Consider the following 13,485-nt stretch of genomic DNA (forward strand, 5'->3'; position numbering starts at 1 on the left):
TGCAAAGAGTTATACCAAGAACTTTGGTCAAGTAGCTGAAAGAATAAGAGTATCACTAACTGAGGTAAAGTAGTTTTCTGGGGAATCTCAGAAGATAAATTCCTTCAAGTAGAATTTGTGATTTCTTCTGCCAGATACCTAGTTCAAAGATTACTTAAATCAAGCTCCTGACCTGAGGATTTTGCCTTACTGGGATGATATGGATTTATGTCAGTAGTCTTAGTAAAACAAAAATATTAAACAATATATTTAGCGTAATATATTTGAGTATTAAAAGACTTATGAATCGGAAAGCACTCAGATGAAGTCATTAGAGCCTCATGTCAGCAGTGTGAACCAGGTTTTTTTTTTTTCAAATGTGTTGAACACGAAAGTAAAGCCAAAAATTGACTTCACTGACTACAAATAGTTACCTTCCTTATTTGAATTTGACTTGGTAGAAAGTTCCATGTTAAAGTTTGGCAGTTTCTAATTGATTAAGCTTACGTTTCATTTTTCTGTTTACATTGTGGTTTGCTCATGTAGTAGCTCAAAGTTCTAGAACTATTTTAACCCAAAGTTCTCATTTAATTCCTCTCTTCCTGGTTCCCTCCGTCCTTCCCTCTCTATTTAATTTCCTTTCCTCCTTCTTCTTTCTCTTTTCCTCCTTCTCCTCATCTTCCCCTCCCCCTTCTCCCCTTCCCTCTCCCTCTCTCTCCTTCTTCTTCTCCTTCTCCTTCTTCTACAATCTGTTTGGGGCTTTGGTTTTCAGTGGAATTAGCTTTATCTTGTGCTCTTGCCAATGCCAAAGGAAATTTCCTTTAATCCCCAAGAAAATAAGCTACTTCTACTCTACCCTTATCCTGTGATGAGAGCAATGTATTCCACCTGTATTATGTGGAACCCTATCTTTTGAAACATTAGATCTGTTTTTTGAGACTTTACAAGTCTTAAATCAAAGTTTAAAATTTCCACATTAGTCAAAATCCCTCAGATTAAAGTTGGTTCAGTGCCAGGTATGTCTCTGAATCTCATTTACACCTAGATGAAAAATTATGCTTTATCAGCATTTGACCAACATTTCTAATTTTATTTTTTACAGGAAAACAGCATGCTGAATTTCTAGCTCATCTTCCCTGCATGTTATTAACCTTTTAGTAACCGACTGCATTCCATTACTCTTTCACTGAAGGGAAAACAAATATTTTCAAACCTATTATAAATGCTGGCAAGTCCAGGTCAAAATCACATTTCACTATTAATTCCATGAATTGTCAGAGAAAATTCAGGCAACATTGAGCTCCTCAATATCTATTTACATGCAGAACTTCCCTACACATTGAGAGCACAGGTAGACGAACAATTAAGAGTTCAGACATTATGGGGCCAAGTCCCTAGTCCACCATTTACATGTATGTAATCCTCAACAAGTCACATAACCTCAATAAATCTGTTTTCACAGGTGGAAAATCAGAAATAAATAAGGCATGTAAGTAACTAAGCGTCATGCCTGGTATAGAGTAGGTAATCCAGCAATGAAGGCCCTGTGTTAGGTTTCTGCTGCTATAATAACAAATTGCTACAAAGGTAGTGACTTAAAACAACACACTTTTTTTTATTGTTTAGTAGGTTAGAAGTCCACTGGGTCATAATCAAAGTGTCAGCGACACTGCATTCCTTTCCGGCGGCTGTCAGAGAAGTTCGTGCCTGACTTTCCAAGCATTCAGAGACCCTGGCTCCATTCCTGTACCCTGAATCCCCCTTTCTATTCTGGGGGCAGTGGAATCCCTCTCACAGGGCATTGAGATGCTCAGAAGCTGGGAAGTTCTATCTAATTTTCAGGACACATATGACTACACACAGGATGATATCTGTATAAAAGGCCCCAACCCTTAATCGCTCCACTTCAAAGTACTTTCTGTATGTAAGGTAAATTTACAGGGTCCTGGAATTAAGACATATTTGGGGGACCATTATTCTGTCTGCAATACCCATGATTATTATTAAATTTACTCAACAAAAATGCTGCAAAAAATAAAGTTGAGATTGTGATCTATAAGAAGAAAAAAAGAAACTAGTCTTGATGGAGGAAGAATGAGCTCTTAATTAAAGTTTCTTAATCACCAAAACCATCGGGGTTGCTAATGCCCTTGGGCATGGTATTCTCAAGCTTTCCTCTTTTTGTCTTCAGATTACAATTCTTTCTCTGTAATAATTCCTTATTAAGTCAATGTTTTATAGTAATTATTTAAATTGATTTTAGCTACTCAACAAAATTCCAACAAGTTAATCACTGAAAAATGTAGTTCTGAGTCAAACCACTGTATGTTAATTTGTTTGCTTCACAATGGATTGATTTCCTCTATTTCTGCAACATTCTATTTTACTAACAGTTATACTTTGGTTGGATACATTAATCATTTTATATTTCAGATGAAATCTTAGTAGCATAAGTAAATAATAAATAATATAAAATTTTAATGAGACTTTGTGCCACACAGGAAGGCTTGAATAAAGGATTGGTACAGAAAGAATAACACATTCTCCATGGACGTTTTTTCCTTTCATCATTTGTAGTCTTCCACCAAATCCACTTGAAAGTAGAACAGTGCATGGTGAGTCACACATCATTTGTCACCATACCTCTTTACAAGAGGTCACTCAGAGACAGCTTGGAGACCAAATTCTTTTCCATACTGACAGTGACAACTGGGTATCGCCAGCTCAAGGCTGGGGATGGCAGGATCATAGATTATATTGCTGGCTCCTGGGGTGAGAAAAACACAATCTGTAAAGCTAAAAGTACTCAAACTTTCATACTTCAAAACACATTATTGCCTTTCTATCTCTAGAAAGGCACACGTTTCTATATCTGCCACACACCTACACACATACATGAGCATACACACACACACACACACACACACACAAGGAAGAAGCAATTATCTAGTGACACCTTTTGATCTATCCTTTGGCTTTCTTGTGATGATGACGTTGAGTTAGTTTGTCCTTTAGGGTATCATTTACATATGTATACATATATCCATTCTTGAAATGTATATATTCCCTTCTCTAGTACCCTACATCTCTGAGATTGACACAGAACACTAAAATACCTATAAATAAAGAATGCTCCTCTTTACTCTGTCTTGAATGTTTAAAACTTAAATATATTAAACTTGTAATTGTTGAACACATTTCATTAGACTCCAACCTAAAGTAGAATCTACAGTATTTGCCAACACCTGATTTAGGTAGAAGGATCTAGGCTGATCATATGACATAAGGTTTTAAAAGTAAAAATATGGAAAGCCAGGCATGATGACTTCAGTAGCAACAGTACAGGTTATCTTTCAGTTTTTGTTTGTTTGTTTGTTTTGGTACCAGGGATCAAACTTATGACCTTGTGCTTGCCAGGCTTACACTTGTGCCACTCAGCTATGTTCTTGGAACTGACTTATTTTTTAAACGATGTAAAGATTATTTGTATGTATCAAGTTAATCAGAGTAAAAGATATCCAGGGAACTGTCAAAATTTTATTTCTGGATGTCTTTGAGAGTGTTTCTGAAAGACAATAGTATTTGAATCAGTAGACTTATATATCCTGGTCAATGTGTACAGGCACTATCCAATCCACTGGGATCCTGATTAGAACACAAAAGAACACTAGGGAGACAATATAATGCCTACACATTCAAGTCTGATTTACTTCACTTACGAGTATGGTCTCAAATTGCATCCATTTACCTATAAAAGTCTCAAGTGTATCCCTCTTTATGGTTGAGTAGTACTTCATTATATAAAAATACCACATCTTTTTCTCCATTGCTTGGTTGATAGCCACTTGGGTGGTTTCCAAGATTTAGTTATTACAAATATTGCTGTTAAAACATGGATACACATTTATCACCGTGACATTATTAATTCTTCTTGGAAGATAACCAGTAGGAGAATAGCTGGGTTGAATGGAACCTCTAATGCTAATTTTTTTAGGAATCTCTATACTGATTTCCATAATGGCTGTACCAGTCTATATTCCCACCTCACAATGGAGAAGGGTTTCTTTCTTCCTACAGCCCTTTCAGTATTTGTTATTGTTTTCTGGATGATACTTGATCTTACTGGGATGTGGTAGAATCTCAATTTTGTTTTAATTTGCATCTATCAAATTATCAATGATGTTGAACTTTTTTATGTATTTATTACCATTCAAATTTCTTCATCTGAGAAGTACATATTCATCTCAGATGCAATTTGTGGCATTATGTCTGTTTGCTGTTGTTGTTGTTGTTCTTTATGTGTTCTAGATAGAAAGAACTGTTTTGTCTAAAGGACAGTTGCTGAAAATTTTTCACACTCTACAGGTTGTCTTTTCATTCTGCTGGTGATTTCTTTTGTTGTGTAAAAGCTTTTTAATAAGATGAAATCCCTGTTATTGATTCTTTGAGGTGTTCCCAGGCTGTTTGGGTTTCATTCATGAAGTCTCTGCTTACACCTATGTCTTCAAGGTTTTTACCTGCATCTCTTCCTGTAGATTTGTTTCTGCTTTAATATTCTTTGATCCATTTTGACTTTATTTTAGTACACCATGATAGGCACAGGTGTAGTTTTAGTCTTCAGCATGTACAGGACCAATTTTTTCAGCACTATTTATTAAAGAGTGTTTTTCTTACAGTGAGTATGTTTTTCAAAGACAAGGTGGCGGAGTGTGTTTGTAGTTGTAATCTGAATCTTCTAACTTGTAACACTGGTCCTTAGGTCTATTTTTTTTGGCCAATACCCTGTTGATTTTATCACAGCAGTTTTATATTATATTTTTAAGTCAAGGATTATGCTGTAAAATTAAATAAGATCCAAAATGTACAATAGATATTGTGAAATGGGAACAAAGTGCTTAAAAAGTAAGAGAAATTTGGTTGAAAGAAAGGAGAAAAGAAAAAGGGAAAAGGGATAATAAATAAATAGAATATAAATATATATGCACACATACATACACATGCACACACACAAAATAGTTGTAATGTTTATACTACTGATTGCTAGTAGTTCACTGAAAGGAAAGTTTTGTGCCTATATTGTTTTTACGCCTGTATCTTGTAACACAAGCAACCTCTTTGAAGATAACAGTATATAAGGTATTAAGCATTGTTACCCTTCCACACCATTATTTTGAAATTTGTGCTAACGTTTTATGGTTTTTTGAACACAAAGAGAGAGGAAAGGTGAATTTACAATCCCTACATCTGATTTGTCTTACTGTGGATTTTGGGCACCCAATTCACTGGCCTGAGATTGCATACTGAAGGTAATATAATTACAGATTTTTATTTTAATTAGTGAATCTGTGGAGGTTTAAAGAAAAAAGTAGATAAACTAAAGAGCTCAGGTATAACTCACAGTTAATTTTTTTCTATTATTAGTATCTTAAAATACTGTATTTATTACAACTTAGAAACTAACATGGCTACATTATGATTAACTGAAGTCCATACTTTATTCAGATTTCTTCAGTTTTTACCTAATAGCACTTTCTTTCTCCATGATCACATGTGGAACATTATCTATTGGTGAGTGCACTTTTCAAACAAGTAAAAACACGCAAGCCTCTTTAGCCAAAAGCCATTTTCTTTTTTATGAGTGAAAAGCCAAAATTTTCATAGTAACTTAAAGAAAAGTAAGACTAGTCCACAGATCATCAGCTTTTAATTAGTGTTGGAGGTTTCAGTCAGGAATTTTAAGCTAGAAGAAACAACAAGCTCTAACAATTATGAAAGAAAAAAAACACCTATTTTATTTGTAAATAAGAAATCATACATACAAAGTCATAAAGGATGTGTAATAAACAGCCAGAAATCAAAGTAAGAGGTTTTAATTTTCACATCTAAAAACCAATGATCTTTACATGTGAAAATTCAGTTAGAATATCTGATGAAAGAGGAAAGTTCACTTATGACAGCAATTCAGTTCATAGTTAATTTTAAACTTAGAAATATCAAAACATCTATGAGGAAAAGTGAAAAACGTTCCTTAAATCAATAGTTTTAAAAGAATGAAAAGGTATATGATGTAGAGCATGAGCAGAAACCGATAGTGTGTTTTAGTTAAGAATCAACACACAAGAAATTCTATTAATCATATTCCAGTAAGGATGCCATCATTTATTAAAACCAGCCAAGCAAGCTAAGAAATTCCTGAGATGAAAAGAATTTCATAATGGAAGAGTAGTTTCTGGGAAAGATAAAGGCATCCAGTTATACTGCATATTATGCGTACATTAAAACTTCTAGAATTAAAATCATATGGTGCATGGCAAACCTATAAAAACAATTTTTAGAATTATAACAGCCAACATATATATGATGAGTTAAAGTTTGTTAAAGGGGTACCTCACATCACATCATGGACAGAAATATGGTGTTGTTACATTGGAAAAACATACGGAAGACTACCCGTTGGGAACTGCTCCTGGCTCATATGAATGGATAAAAGGAAACTGTGATAAACACCTAAGTGAATTCCCCTATAAGCTGAGAGGGTGAAAGGTTACTAATACAAAAAAAGCTAAAGTAAAAGATTGATAAATTTGATTACATAAAGACAAAAACAAAAACAGAGGGGTGAAGATAGTGTGATATAATCTAATAGAATACATGCTCAAAAAACAAATCTTCAATTTATTTACTCATACTATTAATAAAAATATTGTTTTCCTGAAAATATTGTATGAAGTAAAATAAAGTACTAATGCATGAAAACATTTAGAGTAAGTAGATTTGATATTTTTAAGGCTTCATAAAAGTTTAATGATTCATTTCATATATATGGTTACATTACTAATATGATAGCTTGGACTCCGAAATAAAATCCAAGGAAGCAAAAAATTAAAATTTAGGAAGCAAAGGCATTATTTTAGGCCAAGTCTGGCGACACAGTCTCCAGGAGCCAATTTGGAGACTGCACGCCTTACAGCTAGGGGATTAGCCTTTTAAAGCTGAAAACCACAGGAATGTTGTAATCGCTGACACAGTTAGGTAGCATCTGGGCTTTCAAGAACTTCCTGTAATTTCCTTGAAGTTAATTATTTCTTAAAGAACAGCGCATTTTATTATATAGCCGAATGAAGGGTAGAGGTACAGGTAGCCGGATAGAGAGGGGGTTACAGGAAACTGATACCTAAGGCCTTTACAGCTTTTTCAGGAAATAGAAACTTAATCTAGAAAGATAAGAAGGGAGGGGGATTTACAAGGAGCTGAAACGTAAGTCTTTACTGGAGATGGAATTTTAATCTCTATTGAAACGGCGCATACAGAACAGGAAGGGGGCACATTGGTTAGAACTAGATTACAACAACTAACATTTTATTTTGAAGTACTTTCTAGAAATTTTACATTTCATTACTATTTTAGATAAATGTTTCATTTTATTTTCTACCAGGTTATTACATATATGTATATATAGTATATGCACACACATATGTGTATATATATATATATATATATGTATGTATATGTATATGTATATGTATATTATTGATTTGTGAATGTTTATTATCACATCTTATTTAGCACTCACTGATTATTAATTTCTGTTCTTTTAGGATGTTAGTAGAACAATAAGTAAATCTGTTTATATCTCTGCAGTTTAGAACCAGCTGAAATGCAGGCACAAGAACAAGACAGAATGAGATCTGCTAAACACCAACTGATCAGTTACTAATCAAGTGTGCATCAGCTACTAGCCCATTACACCTGAATGAGACTGACCTGCCCCCCAATCACGGTGCCATTAGAAGGCAGAGGTCCTCTTCCACTCAGAAAGTCTTGCTCAGGTACACTAACTTTGTGTAGAGATGAATATAAAGTCTTTGTAGGAAAAGCATCCAAAACAAAGGCAGAGTTGGAGCTTACTTCATACTTTCGGCTTACCAAAATTTTGTAAACATGTCAGTGAGCAGGGAAGACAGAAGTCATGAAGTTACTGTTACAGATAACATCTTAATATGAAATCTCAAACCAAGAGAATGAAATGGCCACCTAAAATGTTGATTTTTGCTTTGCTAGTTCAAAAAGATCTACACATTGAAAATTACAGTACTCTGGAAAAGCAGATTTAAGAGGTATCAGAAAATGGAAAGATATACTCAGGATATTGGAAATGGATATTCTCCCAAAATGTTTATACAGATTTAATGCAATCTCAGTCAAAATACCATTAGCCTACCTCACAGAAATTGAGAAAATATTCTCAAAATTCATTAGGAAACAGAAGAGACCTAGAATAGGAAAAGCATTTCTGGACAATAAAAGCAACTCAAGGTTCATCACAATCTCTGACTTGAAATTATACCACAAAGCTACTTCCAAAAAATCATCATGGTACTGGCAAAGCGGACCTGAAAACCAGTGGAACAGATTAGAAGATGCAGACACAATTTCAAATAAATTTGGTCACCTAATCTTTGACAAAGGAGCCAAACATGTTCACTGGAAAAAAGCTTCTTTAATAAATGGTGCTGAAAAAATTGGTTTTCCATTGGCCAAAGGCTAAAACTAGACCCATCCCTATCACCATGCACTAAACTAAAGTCAAAATGGGTCGAAGATCTAAATATTAAAACAGAAACACTAAATGTACTGAAGAGAAAATAGGTAGAAATCTTGAAGATATGGGTATAAACAGAGACTTCATGAACAAAACACAGACTGCACTAAAAATACCTCAAACAAGCAACAACTGGGATCTCATCTTATTAAAAAGTTTTTGTACTACAAAGGAAATCACCAACAGAGTGAAAAGAAAACTCGCAGAATGAGAAAAAATTTTAGCCAGTTGTCCCTCAGACAAAGGACAAATATCTAGAGCATAAAAAGAACTAAAAGAAATCAGACCACCCAAATTCAAAGACCCAACCCAAAAATGGGCATGTGAGATGAATACGTACTTTCTCAAATGAAGAAACATGAATGGTAAATAAATATATGAAAAAATATTCAACATCATTGGTCTTTCTGGAGATGCAAATTAGAACAAAACAGATTTCATCTCACTCCTGTAAAATAACTATCATTAAGAAATCAACCAATAACATATGCTGGAGAGGCTACGGGGGAGAAAAAATCCTTCTCCAGTGTTGATGGGAATGTAAACAGGTGCAGCCACTGTGGAAATCAGTGTGGACATTCCTAAAGAAAAAAAAAAAATCTAGAATTAGAGGTCTCATTTTTTAAAAATTTTATTTAAAGAGGGAAAAAAAGCAAAACAGAAAATGGTAGAAATAATACAGAATCTCAAAAAAATGGTAAGAATTGACTCAGCGATTCCTCTTCTATCTATTTTCCTAGAAGAATTAAAAGATCATACCACAGCAACGCACGTGCACTCATATTTATAACAGCACAATTTGTAACAACTAAACCTTGGCTATGATCCAAATGCACATCAACCAAGGAAGGCATAAAAATGGTATTTTCATACATTAAATGGAATTTTATACATTTTTAAACTACTCATCCATAAAGAAGGACAAACTTGAGACTTTTATAGGTAAATGGGTGCAACTTGAGACTGTACTCGTAAGTACAATAAATCATCCTCACACTCTGTCCTCCTGATGTGAGAAACTGAAAGAGTAAATAAAGTCTGAAATGCAAAGTTGTGAAGTGGTAAGAAATTGTTGAAAAGGAAAAAGGATCTAAGATAGGAGAAAAGGGAAAGGAAGGAAGGAAAAAGAAAAACGTACCAGAGAGATATACTAGTAGTTTCTCTTATTTCGTAAAAAAAGAAATGCTTATGCTAATATTGTTCAAAAAAAGTTTTATGCCAATATCTTATACTGTGAGTAAAGTATAAGATACTTACTTTGATCCTTACTTTGAAGGTGACAGTATGCAATGTATTAACTGTTATTCTCCTATTATTTTATGAATGCTTCTACTTTTTTCCATAAATAAAAAGAACAAAGTGCTAACTATCTCTGTGCCCAAAATCAGTTATACGTGTGTATTGTTTATTATAAAAACATTGTATGTTATAAATATATATTATATACATGGAATCTGGAGACAAACTCCAGGCTGTGGATTTAGAATGTTCATCAAAGCAGATCTTCAGACGATTTATAAATGCATGAAAATATGAGAGGCACTGGTTCTGGGCTGTCAGTACAACCATGAAAGGTATCTAGTGTTAGCTTTTGGTTCCTGCATTAAATAAGTCTCCAGTGATTTCAGTCTTAAGTGCTGTTTTCAGTTGTTTTTAGCAGATGCTATTCACGCTGTTATGTTTGATTAGAGGATAATAAGAATTTATTATTCTATGTTTGCTTTCATTGGAGGAAGTATTAGATCTAAATTTTGGTTCACATTCTACTAATTACTAACTGTGTAATCTTGGATGAGTTATTCAACCACACCACTCTCTTTCTTCTGCCCCAAAACGTGAGATCAACATGTGAAGTCATTTTGATGATATAAAAAATAGTGTTTGTTGAAAATTCCATAATCAAAATACTCTTATGGAAGTTTGTTTAACAATAAATAGAATTTAAATTTAAAGAATGTTTTTGGTCAAATCTTTTTATTTCACTGTTCCTTTATGTCATCCACTTTCATCATCTCTTCCCTATACAGCTTAAAAAATCTTAAGACCAGTGATCTGGTTTTGTTTTATCGTTCTGGAACCTTCAAGCAGTTCTCCTACATTCTTCATTTATTTCCTTTGGACAATGTTTGCAGAGATAGATGCATCTCTGACACAGTAAGACAGTGATGATGAACCTATGGCACACTATTGTGACTTTCTTTTAAAACGAAAGATGTTAATGTGTAACTTTTATTTATTAAATTTTTATTTATTAAATTTTTGTAAACTAAAACCTCGGTATTCAGCTTTAATTGCCGTGCTGGCACTTAGTGATGAAAACGTAGGTTCTGATTTGCAGTTCGGGCACTCCGTCTAGGAAAGTTCACCATTGCTGCTGTGAGACACAGTAAATTTCCCCCATTTTTCCCTGCTTGTTACTAAGGGTTGGAACTTTGGTTTAGCATCAGAGTAATCAACTGACAACTAGAGGACTTACCCAGCCTCAGACTTCTTTTTATTTCCATCGCTTATTGCATTCGTATGCAAATTTTCTTCATTCAAGTAAATGTCAATTTAATTATTTTCTTCAGTACACAGTGAGTCATGTAAATTTAGTGAAGTTCTGAATAAACTCAGAAAATGAATACTTCACAAATATCTGTCAGAAAACGATGGAAAAAGTTACTTTCCCCTAAGAAAGCATATCTGTTTCAATTACATGATCCTTTCTTTAGTGTTAACTTATTTACTCTAAATTTGTTTCTCAATTTTGAGTATAATTCTGCAATGAACTGAAGAGTGAAATCACCATATCTTATTTTCCAAAATGTGAGATTATACAAACCCTGGAATGCAATCAAGCATCTGACATATTATACTATAATCATGGCTCTGCTTTGCTCTTAGAAATAAAGTGACATCTGGCTTAAGATTTTGTTTTGAGTTTTGCAATCTTACTTTCTTACTTAGAATAGCTGTTGACTAAATATAAGCCATAAAGATGAGGCCCTGCTGTAATCAGATTTTAGTGTGATTGCTATGTCCACTTTACGTTTTCAGGATTTATATGTTTTTTCAATGATTCGGCTGGTTTTGTTGATTTATGGGTTTTTTTCATTATGATATCAGAAAAAAAATTCATATAGAAATACAAAGTCTTAACTTTTCACATATAAATATACAGTCAGATCTGGAAACAGGAAAAAAAGCATAATGTTTTGCAGAGTACCAACATAATCTTACAAGAAAAATCCCTTTCAGATGTCACTAAAATCAGAAACAGCTCCCCCTATGTGTCATGAGATAAGTGAAAAACAGCCTTCAGAATAAGTCAAGCATCAGAAACCCAGCAAAAGGCAAATACAGGGGCACGGATGTGCCTTACTCCGTCCTGGGCAGATTTCAGAAGATCATGAATGGCTAGAGGCAGACACACCCGCAGGGATTAAAACTCACATTTTCCGGATGGGAGAGCTGTGAGACACAGAGAGGCTGAATGATTGTCCACGTCTTTGAGGCCAAAGCCTCAGAGGCTTACCACAGTATTTCTTACACTAACCCATTCTAAATTCCTATAATATTAATTTCTGTGTTTTTACATTTCTTTTTAAAATGAAGTAGCAATACATACTTCAATGATAAAATTACTTGAGAGTAGCAATCATTATGTGAGTTGTATCTAATCATGTGTGGCACTTTTATTGTTACAACTGATTTGACCTTTTGTTTTGTTTTTGAGCTGGAAATCAAACTCAGGACTTCAGGCTTGCCAGGCAGGCACTGTGTTACTGAGCTATATCCCTGGCCCAAGATAAAATCAAATAAGGGAGCAGATTCTGAGCATAGTCACGTTTATTTCCCTGATAGACCATTTCAGAGTGCTAACAATGGTTAAGTAAAAACGCAAACATAATTGGGATAAAAATGATCCATCTGTTTATTTTAGCACAGGATCGATGTAATTTGTGATTACAGAATTAATCATAAAATGAAGCTCTTACTGTGTGCTTGGTCTACTTATCAAGGACGAGCTGCAACCATAAAAGCGTAACACGTGCTTAAATACAACCCATATAACTATTGTTACTCTCAAATAATTTTATCATTTAAGTATATGCCTCTTTACCTGTGAATATCCTATTATATTCAACTTTCTAAGAAAGTCAGTGTCTATATCACACTCTAAAACACTCTTGTCAGATTTCTGTGTAGAACTCATAAACTCTTGTTACAAGAAGCACACCAGTAAAACACAGTCCACAAAAATACTCCCATGAAATTTTTTTAAGCAGTAGACCATTAGCTATCTATGAAATTCAAAATAAAATAAGTTTTTTACGTGCTGTGAATATTAGGTCATCATTATCATTGTACTCAAAAACTTGCCCTGATTAGATGGAACTGGTTTTTCCCCATGAAAAGTAAGGATCATTCCAAGAGTAAGGTTTTGGAAGAATAATTTTTAATTGTGAAAGATTTTTGAAATCAGAATCTTGCATTATGTTTCCAGAGTTTCACATGCAATCACATCCCTTAACTCTGAAAGTATATTCCTACCAACAACTTGAAAGTCAGTGTTCTATAGTTGTCCATTAAACATTTCCTACTGAACAGCCTTAAAAACTGTTATTTACATGAATTGAGCAGGTGACTTATGTAAAAAAAATAGTAATAGCTAAAGGAATTGATATAGATAATGGATTATATGTGTAGACACACTTACAAAAACAAAATCTTTCTTTACAGTAAGCAAAAACAAACCAGGAATGAAAAAAAATTGGTTTATTGAATGTGTATCAAGTGTCTATTCTATAGTACATTCATATGTGCAAAGATAAATTAGAAAGATTGTTAAAATTATTGTATTAGTTTTTATGTATAATTTTGTATTTTTAGTAAAAACCAAACATTTCTGATAGGATATT

The sequence above is a fragment of the Cavia porcellus genome, unplaced genomic scaffold, assembly GCF_034190915.1.
Source record: "Cavia porcellus strain 051 isolate PalLab524CR breed Dunkin Hartley unplaced genomic scaffold, mCavPor4.1 scaffold_14, whole genome shotgun sequence".
Taxonomy (NCBI): Eukaryota; Metazoa; Chordata; class Mammalia; order Rodentia; family Caviidae; genus Cavia; species Cavia porcellus.